At 41.1% G+C, this 25,339-nt stretch overlaps 1 long non-coding RNA gene and 1 pseudogene across 3 annotated transcripts in view; one reads left to right on the plus strand and one right to left on the minus strand.

Moving 5' to 3' along the window:
* LOC110260996 (uncharacterized) overlaps positions 1-25,339 on the plus strand; it is a 625,553-nt gene that overhangs the window by 121,721 nt on the left and 478,493 nt on the right. The gene's annotated exons all lie outside the window — the stretch shown is intronic.
* On the minus strand, positions 16,549-17,014 carry LOC100037980 (small nuclear ribonucleoprotein polypeptide E; annotated as a pseudogene).

Genomic DNA, 25,339 nt, shown 5'->3' on the forward strand with positions numbered 1-25,339 from the left:
CATAACTCCACTTCATAGCACTTACTGTATGCTGGGAATTTTGCTAAGTACCTTACTTTACATAAACTCATTTTAGTTTGATCAAACCCTCTGAAGTAAATACTAGCTATTTGACAGTGAGTAAACTGAGGCTGGGAGCAGCTGAGTGACTTTCTCATGTCTACATGGTGAGCAATGAAAGAGCTAGAATTTTGTTTGACCGCAAAGCCTACACGTCTCGCCACTGTTAGCCTCAATTTTCTATTTCTGAGTATTGCTCAAGAGAATGTTTTGCTTCTTTGAGGAAATCCAGTGTCAACTCATAGCCTCATAAAATTTTAGAAGCAGCTTTTACACTGATTTGTGTTGAGTTGATTGGGTTACCTAGGGTATCACCGTTGGACTTAGGACCAGTTTTTATCTTGATTTTTGACTCTGAACATTAAGCACTAGTGAAAATGATTGGGATTACCTTTACCTGAAATAAATGGTCCAGACATCAGGCCATGGAAACATTGATCACTTGAGGCAGGAAGACTGTTCCTAGTATAAACAGTACTTTATAGGCTAAATACTGGCTCCCTTTGCCCCATCAGTTTATCATACAGAGAATTTTAAAGCATTTATAGGATGATTGCAACATGCCATGTCCAGCCACGTATTATTTACTTCTTTCAGCAGCTCTGATACTGGGTTATTATCTCTTTCTTTCAGAGAAAGAATAGAACTTTTCAAATCCAGTCTCTCTTTCTCTCTCTCTTTTTTCTGCTTTCTAGAAAAAGGACGAGACCTAAATAAAATGCTCCACATTTCCCTCCACATTTAGGGGAGGTATGGCAGTGGGGGTACTCTTTGCTGATGAAAAGATTGGAAGGGGACTCTAATAGTCTGGAAAAATGGCACTTCTTCCCATTTGGAGACGGGAGAGTAGGAGGGACTCTGGCATGTTTTGGGTATCTCATAGTCACGCTGGTATTAGTTTGGTAGTTGGTACAAAGTTTGATCTGTGTCCAGTGATGTTTTCAGGAACCAATTTCTGGATCCAGTCATAATTGTCTTCCTGCTCTGTCCATTTCCAGTGAGTCACCAAAGTGTGGTACAGGGCTGGCAGGAATCTGGCTCATTGCCCCTGCCCTGTCCTGGTGCCAAGGCAACCATCGCCAAGTATCTAGCTTTTCAGGGCCAGGCTCAATGTCAGAATCTCAAACATAAGGCTTCACCTAGTTATTACAATTCATCAAAGTAGACAAACAGCTTCAGACCTATTTGTCAATCCTGGGTTAACAGGGCAAAGGCTAACTCTGTTCTAGCCATTTGCATGAACTGAGTCAAGCATTCCTCTCTGTGAACCTCAGCCATCATCCATACAGGAGAGGTATTACCTAACCCATGAGCCCTACCAAATTCATATGAGAATCAAATCAGATTTACAGTGAATCAAAATGAGAATTGTCATTTTCAATGTAAGGAGATACTGTTTTTACTTAAATTCACTGTTATTTTGATAAAACCATAATTGGTTGATCCAGCCACTCAAAGTAGAATCACCATTGATTTTGCTCTTTGCTTTCCTCCCATACACTTAGCTGGTCTCCAGAAACTTGTTGATTTCACCTTTTTTTTTTTTTGTCTTTTTGTCTTTTGTTGTTGTTGTTGCTATTTCTTGGGCCGCTCCCGCGGCATATGGAGGTTCCCAGGCTAGGGGTCCAATCGGAGCTGTAGCCACCGGCCTACGCCAGAGCCACAGCAACGCAGGATCCGAGCCGCGTCTGCAACCTACACTACAGCTCACGGCAACGCCGGATCGTTAACCCACTGAGCAAGGGCAGGGACCGAACCCGCAACCTCATGGTTCCTAGTCGGATTCGTTAACCACTGCGCCACGACGGGAACTCCACCTTTTTTTTTTTTCTTAATGTCTCTTTAGTGCCACAGGTGCAGCATATGGAAGTTCCCAGGCTAGGGGTCCAATTGGAGCTGTAGCCACTGGCCTATATATACCACAGCCACAGCAACCCCAGATTCCAGCCGCATCTGCGACACACACTACAGTTCACAGCAACACTGGCTCCTTAACCCACTGAAGGAAGCCAGGGATTGAACCTGCATCCTCATGGATACTAGTCAGGTTTGTTAGTTCTGAGCCACGGTGGGAACTCCCTGATTTTGCCTTTTTCAATTTAATTTAATTAATTTATTTATTTTGTCTTTTTGTCTTTTAGGGCCACACCAGCAGCATATAGAGGTTCCCAGGCTACGGGTCCAGTTGGAGCTGTAGCTGCTAGCCTACACCACAGCCACAGCAATGTGGGATCTGAGTCGAGTCTGCAACCTACAGCACAGCTCACAGCAACACCAAATCCTTAACCCACTGAGTGAGGCCAGGGATTGAATCCGCATCCTCATGGATGCTGGTTGGGTTCGTTAACCACTGAGCCATGATGGGTACTCCTGATTTTGCATTTTAAAAAGCTATGGAACCCCTCCCCCCCCGCCCTGCTTTCTTCCCAAACACACTGGAATGGAGTCCACGCCCTCATGGCCTCATCTGTGCCATCCCTTTTAGGTACCTGGCCTCTCTGCCACTAGGTGCTCCAACTTCTAGTCTGTTCTCTGTGACTCTGTGGCCAGGGTGACCTCTTCAGAAAGATTATGTCCCTCCTCTGCTTTATTCCCTTATGGGTATAAAGTTCCCAAGCCTGACAGGCATGGCCTTCACTTGCCACCCCTTCATCTCCTCTGTACTCCATGCTCTGCTCATCATTCTCTCAGTCCCCAGGCTCTTTTATGATGCCACGTCGCTCCCCAGGCACTGCCCACTGCACATACCTTCACTGTCTTTGTCCACTTGGCACACTCAGAGCTCTCCTCTTGGGGCCCAAATCAGTGTTGCTTGGCAGGCCTCCAGGGGGGTCATGGTGAAGAAAAACATTTCTGCAGATGGTTTGGGATGGACTCTCCACCCATGTCCTGTGTCTGGTAGTGGCCTTCTCTGCAACTAGAGAGTGAGCTCCAGGGGACACAAAGCCCCCAGGGTGGAGACAGGTGGTGGCTTCCAGGTGCAAACCAGCAGAGGCGGGCAGCGTGGTTTCCCCAAGGGAAGATGCCCAAATCACAGAATTGTCCACAGGGCCTGAGAATAAGACAGAAGCTGACTGCCGGAGGAAACTAGCTGTGTGTATTTAAAATTGGGGCTCCATCCCTGTCTGTGCTTTTCAAGGAGATTCACCACCCTTGCACACATGTGGACTACAGGAGCAGGACAGAACCCCTGCTTGTTGTGGCTGCTCAGGCACCTCAGCAAATGCTTGGGTGTTGTTTGCCCTCTTTTCCTCTACTCTTGATCCTCCCCCTCCACTGTGATTAGTAATACTTACAATGACGTTTGAAAATTTCCAGAGCACTTTCACCTACATCATTTCATCTGCTTAACAAGCATGTGAGGTGTATGATTATTTAATCTCACTTTTAGAGGTGAGTAGATAGATGCCCTGAAAAGTAAGATGATGAAAATCACAAAGTTGGTAGGTTATGGAATTGAGATTTGAACTAAGGGTCCTCAATTCTAAATATTTTGTTTTTATGAAGTATCCATATGCTGATTTTTAATTTGAAACCATATATCAGTTTGTGGCATCGTTCTTGGAATTTAAAGATTTTGCTTCACAGGCTGCTCTGGATAAATGTCCCTGTATGTGCCTGTTTTATTCCATAATGTGTCAGTGTTGTTTTCCTCCTCCTTGCTTTATATACCTCTCTTTGTGTTGGTCATCCAAGGACTGTGAGTCACCTTTGGGCAGGATTGTCGTATTGTCTGGACTAAGCCCACAGACCTGTAGCAGAATACCTATCTGAGCAAAGTTTGTTAAATAAGTGAATAATAACTAATAAAAAACTAATACCTGATGAATACTTACTATTACAGCCACATGGATTTACTCTTGATATACATTAACTCATTCAATTTCAGCCTGGAAAACAGGCACTTAAGAAACTTGCCCCAAGGGTCATCCAGCGGCCAGGAAATATTTGAGCTGGGGTGTGAGCCCCAGTCGCAGGCTGCCCACCCACACTGAGTTTCTACTGCCCATCTAGCGATTGAGTAACATCTACACCAAGGGATGTGATAAGAGGGAGGTACTTTGACGTCAGAAAGTTGAGTCTCACCTGTGCGAGTACAGCACTTAGCCTCTCTGCATCTCACTTTCTTCATCTGTAAACCAGAGGATAATTTGTACTTCACAGGTTGGTTGTAATCCAGTTCTGTGATGGCTAGGAGGGTTTGTAATTCTAAAGAACTCCCTGGATTTTTGTCAGCAGTGTTATTGCTATGGTTATCCAAGGCTGATGACTGTCCCAGTGGGTGAGCCTCAGGTCTCTGTGTCCTGCTCAAGGCTGGCCCACCAAGAGGTTCCCCAGTCCTGCATTGAGTCCACCAGGCAGCCAGCACCCCCTGGATTCATCAGTTATCTGCTGAGGAATCTTTCTAATTATTCTTTAGCCTCCAGACAAGTCAACATATTTCATCTTTATCGTCTCAAAAGGAAAAATCCCTCTTTTAACCTTTGGATGAATTAATCTGAGTTCTTGATGCTTTGTGGCCTTTTGCAGGGAAAGTAGCTTAGCCATACCCTTCGCTCTAGTTCCTCACCTTTGTTCTTTATTTCTTTTTCTTTTCTTTCATTGCTCACTGACAACATAGAGCAGAGATGAGAAGCTCACATAACAATTTGAGAACCAGCTCTTGTGTAAACCACTGCTTCAGTCTCCTTCTAGACTGTAGGATTTTTCAAGTTTCTTGTGTCGTGTAAAGGTTAAGCTTACGAGCTCTGGGTCAGATTTGCTTGGGTTCAAATCCCAGCTCTGCAACTTAACTATTGTGTTGAGCTTGCTAAGCTTAGCACCTCCCTCTGAGCCTCAGTTTCCACATTTATAAAAATGGGGTAACAACAATAGCCATCTTGTGGGATTCTTGTGAAACCCAAAGAAGTTAATGCATGTAAAAAAACTCAAAACTGTGCCTGGTGCATCATAATTACACAAAAAAGTTACTTATTGGGAGTTCCCTTGTGGCATAGTGGGTTAAGGATCTGCTGTTTTTGCTGCTGTGGTGCAGGTTTGATTGCTGGTGCAGGAACTTCCACCTACTGCAGGTGTGGCCAAAAAAAAAAAGTTTACTTATTTAAAAGATACACCATTGTTTTAAGTTATTACCACATAGATCTAAGCTTTGAGTACTTTGCAAGAATTTCAAAGGAGCAGGAGCAGTAAAATATCATCAGGCTGATTTTTATTTGATGCCCAAACTTCTGGTTAAATAGAAATTGATGACTGTTAGCTTTTTTTTTTTGTCTTTTTAGGGCTACACCTGCAGCACATGGAAATTCCCAGGCTAGGGGTCGAATCAGAGCTACAGCTGCTGGCTTCCACCAGAGCCACAGTAACTCCAGTCCGAGCTGCATCTGTGACCTACACCACAGCTCAGGGCATTGCCAGATCCTCAACCCCCTGAGTGAGATCAGGGATTGAACCCACATCCTCACTGATACTAGTTGGATTCATTACCACTGAGCCATGAACTCCCACCATTCGTTTTTTTTTTTGTGTGTGTGTTGTTGTTGTTGTTGTTGTTGCTATTTCTTGGGCCGCTCCCACGGCATATGGAGATTCCCAGGCTAGGGGTTGAATCGGAGCTGTAGCCACCGGCCTACGCCAGAGCCACAGCAACGCGGGATCCGAGCCGCGTCTGCAACCTACACCACAGCTCACAGCAACGCCGGATCGTTAACCCACTGAGCAAGGGCAGGGACCGAACCCGCAACCTCATGGTTCCTAGTCGGATTCGTTAACCACTGCGCCATGACGGGAACTCCCCACCGTTTGTTTTTATACATAAAATCCTAAGCATTTGGAAGTTTCAAAATGGTTGTATCATATCACAGAAATGTTCACCTTACTTCAGTGTTGGCTGGCATGTAGAATCAACTGGGGGACTTTGGTCTGGTGGTGGGTGTCACTTCATACAGTTCTCAAGGGTCTTACGCCCATGGTTACCCAAGTGTGTTGTGGTCAGTGGAGAGATATGACCCAAGGAATTGATCGTTATTAATGAGGTACTCCAAGTTGTGAACATTTTTTTTTTTAAAAAGTATTACTTTGACAAAGTACTGTAGATTCAGGGCTACCTCAGTAATGACAAATTTCCAACTCTCTTGTCTTCTGCAAGGTTTCCTGAGTGAGCGAGGCAGGTCGAGTTAAAATTAGTTCCCTAAGACCTGCTTGAATTCTTAATACTTTTCTGGGAATTTCGTGGTGCTTTACTTACCCTTGACGTTTTTGCGGGTATCTGAATCTGGGTGTGCACATGGCTTCAAGTTTTGCATGTGAATTATCATTGCCCTCCTACCCAGACTAGAAAACTTGAAAATCGCTGGGTTAGTAGTATCTCCCACATAGATGAGGGATATTTTTTATAGCAGTGGTTTTTAAACTGTGTTCCTTATAGCCCTGTGGGGTTGCCTGAAGAGCCTTGTGGTTAAAACTGGATGGAGTTCTGTGTTTTCTGTCTTCTGCTTTAACCACAGCAGTGCTATTTCATGTGTGTTGTATTTTGGGATTTTACATGAGATTTTGAGAAAAATACACTAATGTTTTTCTGAAAACACTGCTAGTAGCATCCACCATAGACCGTCTTTCAGCTTCTCTTTGAGGACCCCTCCTCGTCAGTTACCCCGTTTCTTCCATGACTGTACAGTTCTCCCCAGAAGTTCTCAGGAGGGCACTGAACCTGCTTGGTTGTATGTTTACCTCCTGGTCCTCTGTTTGTCTCCTGACAAAACGCAGAGCAGGTTTGTTCCTTTTAATGCTTGGCAGCACATGATTGTAAATCGTTGGAGAATTAATGCTCCCAGAAAGTGGCCCTGTCATTTCAGAGACGTGGGTTGGGGGTCTCCCCCTGTTGGAGGATGGTGATGAGAGCAGAGCTTCTGCCGGGAGGTCAACCAGCCATCTTCCACCACTTTATCACTTCTCCTTCTCATTATATGTGCAGCAATTCTGAAAAGGCTTTTTAAAAATTACCTTCTTTCCTCATAAAAAGTGGTCCTGAAAAACACAGTGATTCCTTTTGCTGTTGATGAAAGAGAAGAGGAGGCGATCATGTCTTAGGAAGTTGATGGGAAACAAGAGTCGTGTTGGGCCCACTCCAGAATTTTCAGACTCTGTATGCCTAACGTGATGGTGGGAACATGTGTGTTAACCTGGAATTACAGTTACGGCCCAGCAACTTCTCATAATGCTCTGTAAGAACAAGGCAAACTCATTATGTTAGCTTTTCTGTTATTCAGAAAATGATCTAATTCTATTAATGATTTTCTGAATTTCCATATCATCACATTAACATTAGTTTTTAACTCCTTGAATTAAAGGGGGAAAAAAGCCACTGCCAAAATGCTCAAATATTGTTCTGAATTAACGGCTTCTCTGTCCAATTAGTGAGCATTATTGTTGCAATGCATTTATACTCACACAGCACACCAGAGATAGTGTAAAACACTCCTGTGTACAAGCAAATGGCAAAAAAAAAAAAAAAGAAAAAGAAAAAAGCGGAGTTCCAGAACAGTTTCAATTTTTTTACATTAAAAAAAACCTCGTGGCTGATTTGGTAATTTCCATTCCTTGGCCGTTCTCAGCGCTAACAACACTGCAAAGAGAAGGGCTGTTGATGGGCCTTCCCTACCTTTTAAAACTCTGTTGCAAAATGAGGCTGTGTTGCAGCCCCTGTTGGAATATTGTACAGGCTCACCTTGCTTACACCTCCCCAGGCCTCTTCAGGCAGGAGAACAGGCCACCTCCTGGCAGAGGACAGCACGCGCTGCCCACTGCAGGTGATGTAACCTATTTGCGAAGCACATTTTAAAGAGAGATTCTGTATTTTAATGGTCAGTTAGTAGCTGGCTACCAACTGTCTGTGCTCTCTGCCTGGGGACAGAAATGCCAGGCTTATTAAATATTGAGAAGTTGTTCATTACTATGGGGATCTGTGACAACAGCCTATCTGCATATTGAGAAACCAGCAAGTTTACATTCTTTAGAATACCCGTTCCAGTTCTGGGGAGGACTAATGTTTGTCTGGCTAAAGATGCATAAAAATGCAAGCTCTGTATTGGAGGTCTGCTTTGTTGCTTTTATTTTTTTTCTTGAAAGTGAAGATTTCAAAACTCAAACTTGCTTATGGAGAAAGAATGAAAAACAAACAAACCTTTTGAGAAATCCAGTTATCTTGTACTGGCTATTTTGGAGGACATGTCGAATGTTTGAAATACTTAACATGTTGGTATACTATAAGAAAATGCATTTAATTAAGTTACTGCAGAGTCTAAGCAACTGAGAAATTTAGTAGGATGTAAGTAAATTGGAGGGGATAAAGTGATGAGATTATTAGCTCTTTCCTAGAGATTATCTTAATAATTGGAAAACTGTAATTATCAAGGGCTTAGTCAATGCCTGCTGCAAATGAGAAACACAGGATCGGCGTTTCCTTGGTGGCTCAGCAGTAAACAAACCTGACTAGCATCCATGAGGATGCAGGTTTGATCCCTGGCCTCGCTGAGTCGGTGAAGGACCAGGTGTTGCTGTGAGCTGTGGTGTAGGTCACAGATGTGGCTTGCATCTGGTGTGGCTGTGGCCATGGCACAGGCCGGCGGCTACAGTTCCAATTCGACCCCTAGCCTGTGAAGCTCCATATGCTGTGGGTGTGGCTCTAAAAAGCAAAAAGAACAAACAAACAAAAAAACAACAAAACAGAAAGAGAAACCCAGGACCATGTAACCCATCTTACCTTCAAAGAGAGACTTTATATACATGAATGTAGTTGCTGATTACCAATTAAATACAACATCTAATGAAGAATGTTACATAGGGCTAGACCAATGGTCCCTCTAGCCCCTTAGTCAGTTTCTGACCATTATATGCATGATTGCCCAATCCACGCTGCCCTGAAAATGTCTGGGATATAACCCAGGTATGCACCATCAAAGAAGGTCTATGTCGCTGATGAGTTTGTGTAAAGGCTTGCTGAGTCTGCTTATTTTTAAAGAGAGGACCGGTGCCCTGTTTCTGTTGACTCTCCTCCGTCTGCATTGTGACAAGACACGTCTCCTTCACTGTTGAGGCTGGGTGTTTTGGGATATAGATATGAGAATGGGGAGGCTGATGATCACAGGGATGATTCCTGGTGCATCGTCATGTGGGACATGCCTTTATGTTCCCTCCTTCCTCCCCATCCTGGTTCCTCTCTTCCTTTGGCTCGTGCATATTTGAGTCTTTCTCTTTTAGACGTGTTGAACCAGATCAATGGTCCTTCTGAGAGCTGTGTGGTGGAAACTTGGCCTCCACAACATCATTCTTAAGAGATTAGAGATGGTCTCTAAACATCTCTCACCTCTGCTTGTTGGAACAGCCATCGAAAACAAAACTCTCTTTGGATGTGCATCTCCTGTTTTTTAGTGGAGGTGTGGTGTGTTTCATGTGCTTCCCCATCTGTGGCATTGGCCTTATTCCCTCGCTGGTTATTCTCAGTTCATTATCCCATTTCGACTGCTCTTGAAGAACATAATGAATAAGAGGAGTTTGGACTTTGAGGTTTGACCATCACGATGTGCATCTTTTCTCCACAGCTTAGTAGTTCTGGAACCCTAGGTAAGCAAGTCACTTTTCTGTGTCTCAGGATTTCACTTGTGCTGTGAGGACAATAATAGTGTCAGTCTTGTGGGAGTGTAAGAGGAATAAATAAATAAATAACACCAGGTACTTAGCGTCATTGCTTAACCTCAGTAAATGCTTAATATATGTGAGCCATTATTACTGTCATTAAGGATTCAACACTGTTGTCCAGTGCTAATTGAACACCTTTTCTGGATAGGCACTGAGGATAAAGAGACAGTAAAATACCGACAATATCTTGGGATAAATGAAATTTAGTGGCAGAAATAGGAAAGCAATTGCAATGCAATGTGATAAAGCAGATTTGTAATGGCCTATCCATTAATTCTTATCTGGTTCTTAAAACAATTTGGTGAGGTAGTAATCCCATTATCAGATGAGAAATCTGGGGCCCAGGGAAGTGAAATGAAGAGTCTGCAATCATGAATTAGAGATGCGTTTCTCTTTTGAGCCTCTGGCCTCCAACCTCACCTCTTGCTTTGTGCATCAGGCCAGCGTGCCTCGTTCCTGTATTGTTGTTGGTAGTTTTGCATGAACACTTTGGCTTCTTTGAGGCTCTAAAACTTCCCATGCACTGTAGTCTCAAGTGATTCCATTAGGGACCATGGTGCTGTGGAAAGAGCACTGGGCAAAGTGTCAAGGTTACTACAGGCACGTTCCAGGTCTGTTTTGTTGCATAAGTACTTACCTTGTGTCCTTACCTCTCTGGACCCTAGTTCCTCCAGCTGTTTCATGAGGGTTTTGAGGAGCACAGTGGTTTTCAGAAGGTAGATTCTAGGGTGGTACCCAGGATGCTGTCTGGGCAGTGAGATTCACCTTCTCCATTAGAGGGCTCTGCTTCTTACCTGTGTTAGTATAGTGGAGTTTGATGAAAGATGCTGTTGGGAAAAAAGGATTTGACTGCTGTAGTCTGAAACCGTGTAGACGAAATACCTCTCAGACCTTAGTTAAAATCCCATATTTTAGTTGTTGAAAAGCAGCGAGCAACCCTAGAAGGCGAAAAAGTGGTCGTATATCCCCACTCTCCCAACCCCTTCCAAGAAATGCTTAAAAAGCAAACTACAAAGGATTTTAAATAGGTAAATGGGTCGTAATTTGGTTTCTCAAGATTACATGTCTTATGTAAACAGAAAATTAGTAGCCATTTTAAATTAACATGGTATGTGATGGAGTGATTTAGGAGTCGAAAGCCCCGGGTTCAAGTTGTGGCTCCAGTGTGTGTGCCTGGCGGCACGACCTTCCCCAGGTTACTCACCTGGGCTTGGCTTTGATTTCCTTTGCTTGGCCTGCCTCAGGGGACTGTTTAGGTAGAGATAACTAGAGTGGAAGGGCTTACAAACCGTGCTGGCTATGAAAACATCAATTCTCCTTTTATAAATTCATTTTAATGTATTGATAAAGTTCCAATTAATATTGCTAAGCTTTTCAAATCTTAAACTTCTCCTAGTTAAGGCATTTCTCCCATCATTCTCCCATGGCAGGGATGTCTCTGGAGTTTGTTCTGACAGGTCTTTAGTTAACAAAGAGAAGAGGGATGTGTGTGTGTGTGCGTGTGTGTGTGGTTATTGTCATTGCTGTCCAGGCTGACAAATGTGTTTAGGTCCAGACTTCCCCCTGCATTATTAATGAAAAATTTCCTATCACCTGAGGCTAACCTAGTTCATTTCACAAGTCTTTGGCGACTAACAATCTCACTGCCATCTGAAGAGAAGTCTGCCAACCAGAGGATCTCCTCCCTGCTCTTTCCCTTAAGAAGCACTTGAGCATGTCTAGCACACGACTGCTCCAAATTAGGTTTGAATAAAACACAGTGATAAATAAGTTAAGTGTCTCCTCTACACAGATCGCCACTTGTTTAGAGACTAAAGTATCGATTTTTGAATGTTGCTGAGATTTAGACATGGGTTAATTAAACATTTACATATATGTGCTGAACAATATATTGCATGGTACAATAATGTGCACTTTAATCAGAAACCATGGGTGTTTGTGTTTGCTTTCTCCATGTTAATTGGCACCATGCTGGCTTGAGCTTAGGTATTTGGCTAGATGGAAGAAAATAGACATGGTGTTTTAAATATTTTAATTAGGACCAGCAGTTCTGAGCGCCCTCATTTCTCATTGGATTGTTTTTCATGCATGAATAAATTAGCTGGCATGGAAGTACTCTGTAGAAAGTGGTTGCCCTCTGGCCATAAAAAGAGTCCTGTTCATTAATACTTTAATGAAATTAGCTGTGAGCAAAATATTATTCCTTTTAACTGTGTTCTAATTTCTTAATTTTAATTAGGCACATAATTGTAGGGTGCTGAAATGATCTTCATGTTCAGCAACTAAAGTTCCATCATCAGGAGCCTGTGGCTGAAACACCACATGCTCTCGACACATTCTAGCAGGAAATTTTCTGTCCAGCTTTTTTTCTCCATTGGCTTCACCAAAGATCCCCTTCAACCCTCCATTGGTGACTGTGATATGAGATTTGAGATTTCAAAGCTCCTGCTCCTAACTCAAGCCCCTGGTTATAAATCTTTTGAACTGTGAATCAGTTAAGGAGTAAGGCAGGGTGAGGTCTGCAAAGAATCTGGTCTGGTGATTTTTTTTTTTCTTTCCAGCTTTTGTCTTCTCAGGCTCCCACTTAAATTTCTGCACACCCCCCCCCATTTTATTTTAGAGTTCACTGGGTTTCTCTTTACTACGTATTATTTTATTGGTTGGTTCTGATTGGGTCTGTGAGTTCTGTGTGGGCAGGGAATTTTTTTCTCTTTCAAACTTCAGTTTGTGGCACATAATTCCTACTAGAAAAAAATATAGCTGTTGGATGCATGATACTTAATAGAAGTATGGGGTCCATAATGCTGTGATGTTCTGATATAAGTTGTGGCATTTCATAGTGCCTTAGGTAAATAAGAGAGTGCACAGATCAATACCAAAATGGAGCTTCTGAATCTTATGGAACATGCTGAATTTAAGTTCTGATTTTAGAAGTAATTTGGAATCTGGATTAAAATTCTAAGTGAGAAACTAGAAGTTTATATCCATTACCTCACATTACTATCTAAAATTTAAACTTATATGTATCCCAGTGAGTTCCCATTGTGGTTCATGGGTAACATACCCAGCTAGTATCCATGAGGATGCAGGTTTGATCCCTGGCCTTGCTCAGTGGGTTAAGGATCCGGCGTTGCTGTGGCTGTGGGGTAGGCCAACAGCAGTAGCTCTGATTCGACCCCTAGCCTGGGAGCTTCCATATGGTGCAGGTGTGACACTAAAAAGCAAAGAAAAAAATAGAGGTAAGATATCCAATTTTACAGAATAAGGCACATCTTATCCCACCTGATTTCTTAAAGGTAATTCCATCACTAAAACCGTATCTCAGATTTAGCATGATGCTTACTCACACCAGAGATCAGCAATTATAGTTAACTTAGTATGTAAACTGCTATATGAGTATGTGAACACAGAGGAGGTGCCATGCCTGTCACTCAGGCCCCTCTTCCTATTCCATGGTAAACAAGATCTCAAAGTTGCCTTGTAGTCTTCCCACTTGTGTGTTCAGCTGTTACATATATAAATCAATAAATAATATATAGTAGTCAGGGGCAGACCCCACTTTTCCACACCAGAAACTCACAGAATTTGAATAGCTTTTAAAAATGAATATTTATTTATAACGAGAAAAGAAATAAATGTTTAAAAACTCATAAATATCATAAAATCTAAAAAAATAATATTTTTGTTCCTTAACTATTTGACATAACTCCATTAAACTTTTCCTCTAATTTTTTTGGCTGCCTCCTTTTTGTTTCATATGAAATGATTTAATAATGCTTAATTTGCTAAATTATCTTTTTCTAAGTATGTACTTTTCCTGAACTTGTAGGGAAATATTATTACCTAAATAATAATCTGAATACAAAGACAGTTTTTTTCTATTTAGCATGATGGATCAAACTGTTAAAAAATTCTCGCTAGTTGAAATTTATATGGCATGAAGCTTTGTAGACAAAAACACTCATTTTTGTTGCTACTGCTATGTCTTTTTGCCATAGAAACACTAAAATTGTGGTGGATTCTCTTTTGTAAGATTCCCCCCCCCAAATTTAACTATAAAATTCTTGCACATGGTATTTTTTGTCTTTTTCATCTTTAATTAGAATTTTCTTAAAATTTTTTTATTTTTATTGAAGTGTGTTTAATTTACAATGTTGTGTTTCTGGTGTACAGCAAAAGTGATTTAATTTTATATATGTATATATATTATTTTTCATATTAATCTTTTCCATCATGGTTTATTATAGAATATTGAATGTAGTTCCCTATGCTATACAGTAGGACTTTATTGTTTGTACTTTATATATAGTAGTTTATATCTGTTAATCCCAAACTCCTAATTTATCCCTCCCCCACCCTCTTTTCCCTTTGGTAAGGGTAGGGTTTTTTTTTTTTTTTTTTCTATGTCTGTAAATCTGTTTCTGTTTTGTAAATAGGTTCATTTGTATCATATTTTATTTATTTTTTATTTTGACATTTTGTCTTTTTAGGGCTGCACCCATGGCATATGGAAGTTCCCAGGCTAGGGGTTGACTCAGAGCTGCAGCTCTTGGCCTTTGCCACAGCCACAGTAAAGCTAGATCTGAGCCACATCTGTAACCTACACAGCAATGTAGGATTGCAGGATCCTTAACCCACTGAGCAAGACCATGGATCGAACCCATATCCTCATGGATACTGGCTAGGTTTATTACCACTGAGCCTCATTACCACTCCATGTATAAATGATATCATATGATATTTGTCTTTCTCTTTCTTTTTTATTTTTTTGGCCACACTTGTGGCATGTGAAGTTCCCAGTCCAGGGATCAAACCTGTGTCACAGCAGTGACAACACCAGATCCTTAACCTGCTGCGCCACAGGAATATCCTTATCTTTCTCTTTCTGACTTTCTTTACTTAGTATGATAATCTTTAGGTCCCTCCATGTTGCTGCAAATAGCTTTATTCCATTCTCTTTTATTGCTAAGTAGTATCCCATTGTGTATATACATATATATACCACATCTTCTTTATCCATTCTTCTGTTGTCCATCTTTATTTATTTTTATCTTTATTTTATTATTATTATTATTATTATTATTATTTTGTCTTTTTCTAGGGCTGCAGCTGCGGCATATGGAGGTTCCCAGGCTAGGGGTCTAATTGGAGCTGTAGCTGCCGGCCTGCACCAGAGCCACAGCAACACCAGATCCGAGCCTCATCTGCAACCTACACACCATAGTTTTAGCAATGCCGAATCCTTAACCCACTGGCCAGGGGTCAAACCTGCAACCTCATGGTTTCTAGTCGGATTCATTAACCACTGTGCCATGATGGGAACTCCCCATCTTTAATTTTTTTAAAATGATCATTCCAGATATTTATTTTATTTTTAATGCAACTTTGATTATATATTCTAATTAAAGGAGATTTATGTGCTTGAACTTAATGTATTTTATATTATTTTATTTTTTTATCTTTTATTTATATATGTATTTTTTTTCTGCTGTACAGCATGGTGGCCCAGTTACACTTACATGTATACATTCTTTTTTCTCATATTACATGTTCCATCGTAAGTGACTAGACAGATTTCCCAGTGCTACACAGAAGGATGCCATTGCTAATCCATCCCGAAGGCAACATTCTGCATCTATTTACCCCAAGCTCCTAGTCCCTCCCACTCCCTACCCTTCCCCCTTGGCAACCTTCCTCAAGTGTATTCTCCAAGTCCATGATTTTCTTTTCTGTGGGAAGGTTCCTTTGTGCCATATATTATATTCCAGATATAAGTGATATCATATGGTATTTGTCTTTCTCTTTCTGACTTACTTCACTCAGTATAAGAGTCTCTAGTTCCATCCATGTTGCTGCAAATGACATTATTTTGTTCTTTTTTATGGCCGAGTCATATTCCATTGTATATATATACCACATCTTTCTAATCAAATTATCTGTCACTGGACATTTGGGTTGATTCTGTGTCTTGGCTATTGTGAATAGTGCTGCAATGAACATACAGGTGCATGTGTCTTTTTTGAGGAGAGTTTTGTCTGGATATATGCCCAAGAGTGGGATTGCCGGGTCATATGGTAGTTCTATGTATAGTTTTCTAAGGTATCTCCATACTGTTCTCCATAGTGGTTGTACCAGCTCACATTCCCACCAACAGTGCAGGAGGGCTCCCTTTTCTCCACACCCTCTCCAGCATTTGTTATTTGTGGACTTATTAATGATGGCCATTCTGACTGGTGTGAGGTGGTATCTCGTGGTAGTTTTGATTTGCATTTCTCTAATAATCAGTGATGTTGAGTATTGTTTCATGTGCTTGTTGGCCATCTGTGTATCTTCCTTGGAGAAATGTCTATTCAGGTCTTTTGCCTGTTTTTCAATTGGTTTGTTGGCTTTTTTGCTGTTGAGTTGTATAAGTTGTTTGTATATTTTATGTTCTCCATCTTTAATTTTTATTTTATTTATTTTTAAGTTTTATTTTCTATTGGAGTATAGTTGATTTACAATGTTGAGTTAGTTTCAGGTGTACAGCAAAGTGATTCACACACACACACACACACACACACACACTCGTACCCATTATTTTTCAGATTCCTTTCCCATAGAGGTTATTACAGAATATTGAGTCGAGTTCTCTGTGTTATACAGTAGGTCCTTGTTGAGTGTCTATTTTATATAGAGCAGTGTGTATATGTTAATCCCAAATTCTAATTTATCTCCCTCTCCTACCTTTCTCCTTTGGTAACCATAAGTTTGTTTTCTACGTCTGTGAGACTCAGTTCACATTTTTAATTTTTTTAAATAAAAACAGCACCAAAGCATTTGTTGTCATCTGGTCGTAACACAGGATGATTAAAACAATATGAATATGTTTTAGAACTGCACTCTCAACAAAAGACACCTGTTGAGTAAAAACAAACTCTTGTCTTCTCAACAGTTTCTCACTTCATTGATCATTTCTAGTTAGAGACACTTTGGAGCAGAGTAATGTTATCTCCTTATAGCATAATCTGACCCAGTTTTTTTCTTTTGACCCAGTCATTTTCTTGACTTTATCTTAGAATGAATCTCTTCTACATATCTAATGCAAAGTTCACATACTCATCAAAACCAGTGATACAGCCCTCAATGCACATATTCACTTTCTCAAAAGCCACACCTGAATCCGAGATCTATTTTGCAAGTATCTGAAGATGAAGTTGATGGGCTGCACCATTGCTTTCTGCACTCTCTGGCCCTGGCCATGGTACACCATGGTGAAAGCTCATGAAGACCACACTACCTCGAAATGCAACTTCTGGAATCCACATTTTTAATTTTCAATGTGTTCTTTAGTCTGGCTTTCTCTTCCCCCTGCCACTCCCCGCAAATCCAGTGGACAATTTTCCAGTTCCCAGTTCTTCCCTTTAGCTATGTCTAATCTGCTGTGAAACCAATTCATTGTATTTTTAATTTTAGTTATATTTTTGGTTTTTTAATTTCTATTTGATTCTTTTAAACAGTACTTTCCAGTTCTCTGCTGAAATTCTCTATCATATTGTCTACTTTCATAAATATGTTAGTCATTCCTTTTAAAGTTCTTCTCTGGTAATACCAATATCTGAATATCTAGTGAGTCTGAAGCTATTTTTTCCCATTAATGTAAGGTTATTTTTAATATTTATGCATATTTGGTTATGTTTTTATGAAATGGCAGACAATATGTATGCAAATTTTAGAGCTAATTTGAAACTGTAAATATTTTTATAGTCTGAGAGATGATTGATTTTCATGCTGTAAGGCATTAGGGTAGAGGCTGTATTAATTGTCTGTTGCTGAGTAACAAATTATCCCAGTGACTTTTGACAAAAACATTTATTAGTGTTTCTGTGTACAGGAACCCGGGTGTGGCTTAGTTGGGTGCCTCTGTTTTTCAGTCTCTCACATGTTTGAAATTCAGGTACTAGCAGGAGCTGTGGTCTCACCTGAAGGCTCCTCTGTGGGAGGGCCAGCTACTAAGCTACGTCACACATGGCTGGCCCAGGTCTTCACTGACTAATTTGCTGGAGATATTAATTCCTTGCTGTATAGACCTCCTTTGTAGGTCAGTTCACTGCATGGTATCTGGCTACCCTCAGAACAAGTAAAAGAAGCAGAAAGGGAGGGTGAGACAGAAGGATAGTCTCTTTGTAACCTAATCTCAGAAGTGATAACTTATCACATTTGTCAGTTCTATTTGGTAGAATGCAGTCACTAAGTTCAGCCCATATTCAAGGGGTTACCCAAGGGCTTGAGCATCAGAGGGTAGGTATCATTGGGGACCATCTCAGAGGCTGCCTACTGCAGGGACACATCACCTTGACCCAGCCTAGGATTATGTTGATTTAGAAGTGAACTTCAGTCCTTGTGAGGGCCTAGCTAGTTCCAATTAATTCATTCTTACAACTAGGGAATACACTCTTCAAGAGTACCAGTGAAACCCCGATATATTTAGCATGGCTGCTGTTCTCTGGTGGGTCCTGAATTTCGTTGTGCTCCCTGCAGTCCTATGAGGCTACTGAATGTTCTGCCTGTTTTCTAAGCCCCTAAGCCATTGCTTAGAATCAGCAGATGCCTACAGGGTGTAAGTATATGGTTCAATTCTCTGAGGCTTCTTTCTGTCTGGGATCTTATTTTTCCAGATCTTAATGCCTTTTAGTGTTCTTTTGCCTTCTGACAGATTTTTTTTCTTTATTATTCATCTTTTCTAGAGGTTTTCAATGGGAGGGTTGTTCTGACCTAAGCTTGTCTACTATAACCGTAAGAGGAAGAACCAAATCTGATTGGAACCAGCTTGAGTTCAGTATTTATTCCTGGTTTATTTAATTGTGATCAGAAGGGTTGGGTTTTCCAGACTAAGCTTAACTTTGGGACTGTCTTGTTTTGTCTTCTTTTTTTTTTTTAAAGTTTTATTGAAGTATAGTTGATTTACAAGGTTGTGATAATTTATGCTGTATAGCAGGGTGACCCAGTCATACATATACACATATCCATTCTCTTCCAGATTCTTTTCCCACATAGATTATCACAGAATACTGGGTAGAGTTCTCTGTGCTGTATAGCAGGTCTCCAGTGGCCAGTCATTCCATATACCTCACCGTGCATGTGCCAATTCCAAACATTCAGCCCATCCCTCCCACGGTCCCCACCTGTCCTTTTTGTTAACCATAAGTTTTTCAAAGTCCATGGGTCTATTTCTGTTCTGTAAATAAGTTCATTTGTATCCTTTTTTAAGATTTCACAAATAGGTTATATCAATGATATTTGTCTTTCACTGTCTGACTTCACTTAGTATGATAGTTTTGTCATCTTTGTCTTCTCCTCCCTCTCTCTCTCTTTCTAGAGAGGGTGAACTAGGCAGACTTTCATGAAAGTATCTATTACCTGGATACCTTCAACTTTTATTACTCATTGTTGGAAAGAATAGATATTAGGCTAATCAGAACAAGCGTGTAATTGTGAAAAAAAAACACCCTTGTGTTTATATATAAAAATTCAAGGAAACATTCAAATTTTTAAGAGTCAAATTACATTTTTAAAAAATATGATGGTCTACTCAATTAGGGTTTATGGGGTTTCTACTAAACTGAGAGATTCATGAGAATGGGTGAATCGTACCTTTCCTGAGCATATCCTTTTTAGGGATGTGGAATTAGAAGATGATTTGGTAGCTAAGTCTAGGATGTAAAAATTTCTCCATGTTACCATTTTTCCACTGTATTATTTAACTTAAAGACTGTATTCATCTCAACAATAAACCCTCAAAGTGTTGAGCTTATATAAATGAACATAGGAAGGAAGAAAGAGAAGGAAGAAGGGAGGAAGAGAAGGAGGAGGGATTCAGGTGGTAGAGCCCTGGAAAGTGAGCGCTTTGTCCTTCTAGCTAATATAGTTAAGACATGTTGGAAACTCTTTGATATGCTCATCTCATTTGAGGTTGGACAAAGACATAGTGGCTACAAATTTCTGTGGGTTTCTATACCAAATAGACACATAGATGTGAGCGTAGTGCAACCATATGGACTAAAAATATGCTATTAGATATTTGTATCTTTAAACACATTCAGCTGGTAACAGATTCATAAGGAGTTGGGCACAGTTGAGTATTGTTAAGGAGCAATTTGGTCATGGGCTTTTACTGCATGAATTTCAAGTGACACCTGTTCTAGGTGTTCTTAACTGCCACAGCCTGCCTAAGCTAGGTAGTACTTTTAGTTCTTGGTTATTCCTTCATCTGAGAATGAAACTCAGGTTGGTTTGCAATTAAAAAACAAAGCAAAACAAGTCTTGCTATAACTTGGGAGCAGTTTTCTGCTTTCCCACAGATTGCTGCCAGAAACAAGAAAGCTAAGAGATTTGTCATTTACAATGGCAATCTAGTTTTACTGTATAAACAATTTAAAATATAATGTGCTGTATGGTCTGGTAGCATGTGACATGACCATGGGGAATGTTTATTTTTTACCTGTGGTCAGTCTTCCATCAACCTGAATACTCTTAGGACCCAAGATGGAAAGACTGGAATCACATAACGTCTAAGTCATCATTCATCACTTGGCCAAACAATTGCTTCTGATTGAGCAAGCAAGAGTATTATTTATTGATAGAAGTAGTTGGAATGAAACAATTTTGACATTGTCAAAGAAGTAGTCTAGCATTTGAATCATTCAGTACTCAAATTCAGGGGAAAATATCTGTCTGTCTCTCTGTCTATCATCTATCTTCTCTTTATCTTTTTATCTGTTTCTCTCATTGTTCCAAAATGGATTGAAGAGTCTTATACAAACACATGTAAGCACAAGTGCACGCACACAGACACATACACCTAGACACACAGACGCTCATACATACATACACACACATCCTTTTCTGTGGAAAAGACTGGAAGATGTTAGTTATATAGGCAGGCATAGAAAAAAAATTGGAAGACTTTATCCCCAAATATTAGCTACTCTCATTTCTGTGTGGTGAAATTGCAGATTATTTTCATTGTCTTCTTGAGCTTTTCTGTGTTTCACAATATTTTTGCAATGAATATGCATCATACTGTGATACTATGATATAATAGCGAAGGTATATTTGGTCTTCCTCCCTGGTTCCTGGCACAGAGTGCAGAGCTCCTAAAACCCTTATAATTTCTTTACTGAGAGGGGGATAGGACCATCTTTTGTTACAATATTTGTTTTCAGCCCCTGGTTCCTGACACCACAGCTTCTAAGACCCTTGGAATCTCTGGAGTAATTGGAGTTTCTTTTGTGGGTGCTAGTGAGATGACTGATGGCTGGGGACTCATGGGTGGCTTCAAGATCACCACTGATCACCAGAAAGACCAAGCATGCCTTCAAGTTTGGAACTTTGAGACCCTCCCCCTTTATCATCAGCTAGACCCAACCCTCATCCTCTGGGCTACACAGAGGGATTAGAGATCGAGTTAATTGTGCCTGTAAGATGATGCCTCCATAAAAAAAATCCCTAAATTACAGAGTTGAGAGAACTTCTGGGATGGTGAGCAGAGCCATGTGCTGGGAGCGTAGTGTGTGACCCAGCTGCACTGGGACAGAAGCGCCTGTGCTTGGGACCCTTTTGGAGCTCATCTTCTGTACCTCTTCATTTGGTTGTTCGTTTGTATCCTTTATAGTAAACATCACATGTAAATAAAGTATTTTACCAAGTTCTGTGAGCCATGATAGCAAATTATCGAACCCTAGGAGGGGGATTGTGGGGACCTCTGACTTGTAGCCATGTAGAACAGAAACGTGGACACCCTGGGCACCTCATACTTGTGGTTGGAGTCTGCAGTGAGACATTTTTATGGGACTGAGCCCTTAACCTGTGGAGTCTGAACTAAGGGTGGTTAGTGTCAGCATTGAATTAAGTTGTGAAACACACAGCTGGTGTCTCTAGGGAACTGGAGGATTGCTCATTGTAGGAAACCCACACATTTGGATATAGAAGTGTTGGGAGTAGAGAAACAGTTTTTCTCTGTTATCTATTTTAAATAACAAAATACGTGTTAAATAGCCAGTTAAAAAATAATTTCCTATGGAATCTTGCTAAACAGGTAAATAGCAATGGGTTAAAAATTACATATAACCACTAGATAAGGCAAAAAACAAAACATTTTCCTTTTTAATTTGAGTGTGTGTGTGTGTTTTTATGGCCTGGGGTCGAATCAGAGCCACACCTGGGCCCTACGCCATAGCCATAGCAAGGCTGCATCCAAGCTGCATATGCGACCTATACCAGCAGCTTGCAGCAATGCCAGATCCTTAACCCACTGAGCAAGGCCAGGAATTGAACCTGCATCCTCACGAAGACCATGTTGGGTCCTTGACTGTCTGAGCCACAATGAGAACTCCATGAAGAAGAAAATAAGAATAGGAAAAGTAAGGTGAAACACTAAATTCAGCCATGAAGAAGCGGTCAAGGAAGAGTGGTATGCTTGGTGAGGGTGGGCTTAAAATTCGTTGAGTTTTTTCTCCACTAGCACAACAAAGGCACCATGATGGGTGACTGCCTCATGTTCCTGGGGATAAAATAAGTCAGTTGCTCAGGAGAGGCAAGAGGATTTTTGGCCTTGAAACTGAAGACTATTGTCTCTTCCTGAGGAGGGGCTTCTCTCTGTCCCTGTGGATGCCTAAGTGGCAGCTCCCACAGGACCCATGCAGCACTCACACGGGGGGAGAGTGGGACTAAGCCAGCTCATGTGTCAGCATGGCAGTTCTCTGGGCATGCTGTTTCCCTCTTGGCCCAGACCATTGGCATCTCTCACCTGGGTGGCAGCACCTGCCAGTGAACTCATCTCCTGAGTGTACTCTGGCTACCCTCCAAGTCACTCTCCACTGGGTAGCCAGTGACCTTAAAAATTACACATCAAATCATCTTGTCACTGGTCTTCCTACTTCTCTTCTTTGACCCCCTTCGATACACTTCCGCATGACAGTCAGAGTGATCTGAAAACTTAATTAGACCATAGAGTCACTGTTCACAACCTTTCATGGCTTCAAATTCATCTTCAAAGACCACAATCTTTACAACAGCCCACAAGGCTGTTGGCGACTGGGCTCTGGCCACCTTTCCACTTCTTTTCTACCTCTTTCCCATTGACCCTCCTGCATACACAGATGTGCTGCTGTACATGTCTTCCTGCTTCAGGCCCTTTGTATTTGCCATTACTGGTGCGAGCAAGAAACCCCCCTTATCCTTTTATACCTATTCGTGTTTATTTATAATTCAGCTTAAAAACCCAGATAAAGTCTGCTCCCCCTTTTATAATTTCCTATAGGAGCTTATGCTTTTCCTTCCAAGCACTAATCACAGTTTAGAGGTTTCTGTTCATTTGTGTAATTGTTTAATTTATGTTGGTCTTTCATCCATAGACAGGTTTCATGAAGGTGGGGAATCTTCTGCTCACCATCATATATGCCTTATGATCACAGTACTCAAGCCCTTAGAAGAGCTCAGTAAACATCTGTTGAATGAGTAAATGACTGAATGAATGTCTTAAAACATTTCGCTGGAGGTCCTTCATTGACTCCTGCCAGCCGTCTACCTTTTATCACTAGTTTGGAAGCAAGATCAAGATGGACATTGGAAGTCTGGTCCTTCCTTGGTCTGGTGCATCTCTCTGAACAGCAGGGATTGTGAGTTTCTGGGCAATAAAAGAAAAGACCTAAAAGAACACAGCTTGCAACATCCACCAGGCAGATTGTAGATTCAGCACTGTTTTCTGTCCGTAGCTTTAGCTTGTGAGTTAGGAGCAGTGTCCCTCTGCTCCGTCTCCTCAGTGCAGTTACATATTCCAATCTTTTTTTTTGTCATTTTAGGGCTGTACTCACGGCATATGGAGGTTCCCAGGCTAGGGGTAGAATTGGAGCTGTAGCTGGCTGCCTGCACCACAGCCACAGCAATGCCAGATCCGAGATGCGTCTGTAACCTACACCACAGTTCACGGCAATGCACTGGATCCTTAACCCACTTAGCAAGGCCAGGGATTGAACCTGAAACCTCATGGTTCCCAGTCGGATTCCTTAACCACTGCACCATGATGGGAACTCCACATATTCCAATCTTGAGAGCATCTCAGTTTGGAAGGGAGACAGGCGTGAGCTCCAGAATTGCCTTGGAGTCACATCCAGGGTTCTGGCAGGAAAAGAAACATGGAATAGGTGGGTGGAATTGTGTGAGGGTGAACAATGAAGGTTGAAAATATATGCAAAAACATCTATTCATCTGTTAGTTTTTGAATGTTCTTCAGGGTACTGACTGACTTAATTTTAAGCATGGGATTTTAATTTGGTGCTGCTACTGCTTCTTTTTATTTTAAACTATGACTGGAGAACATTTATATCCAGGATCAAAATCCAACTTTAAACCTCAAAATGTTTCTCGGTATATTGGATGACAAGATGGTGTATCGTGTTTGTAAGAACTTCCTATGGGAATATGACTGTTCTGTTGCAGTTAATGATCCTTACAGTTCTGTTCCGAATCACTTTTTTCCTTTCTTTTTTTGCACCTAATGGTTGCTGCGTGGAGTGGCATTGTCTTCAAGCTTATAACTGAGAATTCTGGGTTCACTCCATGTTTGCAAAATAGCTATTTGGCTTATGAGTTGACCATTTTTTTTGCTTGTTAAAATCATCTTGAACCCATGGTGGTGTTGTTATGGTATCTGTAAAAGAGACCCTTCTAAAATTTGTAATAAGTCTTTTGTTGCATGTAACAATGACAGTCCATTTTACAATAGTTAGCAGAAATAGACAAGAATATACGTCATCATCATAAGATATAGTATTTTTTTATTACCAACCCTTGGGTCATTTTTCTAAATGGGGCAAATGTGAAGGAAATGGAGGGGGAGAGTGCAGAGAAGATTCATCTAAGTTAGAGAAAAAGAGGGGTGGTTAGGGCAAGGCTGCAATTTGGGGGAGGAAAGATTTAAATCTTGAGGTCTGGGACAGGAAATCACCCATTTGTTCAGTAAATAAGTATTGATTATGTAGGAGATTGGAATTATGCTGATAAATTTAGAAGTGGAAAAAATATGACCAAGGTCCCTATCTTCATGAAGTTTGTGCTCTAATAAGAGGAACAGGCATTGATCAAATACTCATGCAAATAAATATGCAATTGCAAATTATGATTAAAAAAACCCAAAAACCCAGGAGGGAGTTCCCATTGTGGCTCAGCAGAAACAAACCCAACTAGTATCCATGAGGATGTGGGTCTGATCCCTGGCCTTGCTTGGTGGGTTAAGAATCTGACATTGCCGTGAACTGCGGTGTAGGTCGAAGATGCGGCTCGGTTCTGGTGTTGCTGTGGCATGGTGTAGACCAGCAGCTGCAGCTCCAATTCAGCCCCTGGCCTGGGAACTTCCGTATGCCATGGATGCAGCCCTTAAAAGACAAAAAAAAAAATAAAAACAAAACAAAACAAAGCAAAAACAACTATGTAGTTAGCCCCTCCCCTAAACCCTATGTGTCTTCCTGTCACTGATGCCTAAAACTTAACTTCCTTTGGATTGAGATATTAAAGACCCTCTAATGTGTTACAGGCTGCGGTGATAAACTTA

This window comes from Sus scrofa, chromosome 1 (genome assembly GCF_054392235.1).
Source record: "Sus scrofa isolate SSC_HxYL_T2T_F1_AM1 chromosome 1, Sscrofa_HxYL_maternal_Yorkshire_Landrace_v2.0, whole genome shotgun sequence".
Lineage (NCBI taxonomy): Eukaryota > Metazoa > Chordata > Mammalia > Artiodactyla > Suidae > Sus > Sus scrofa.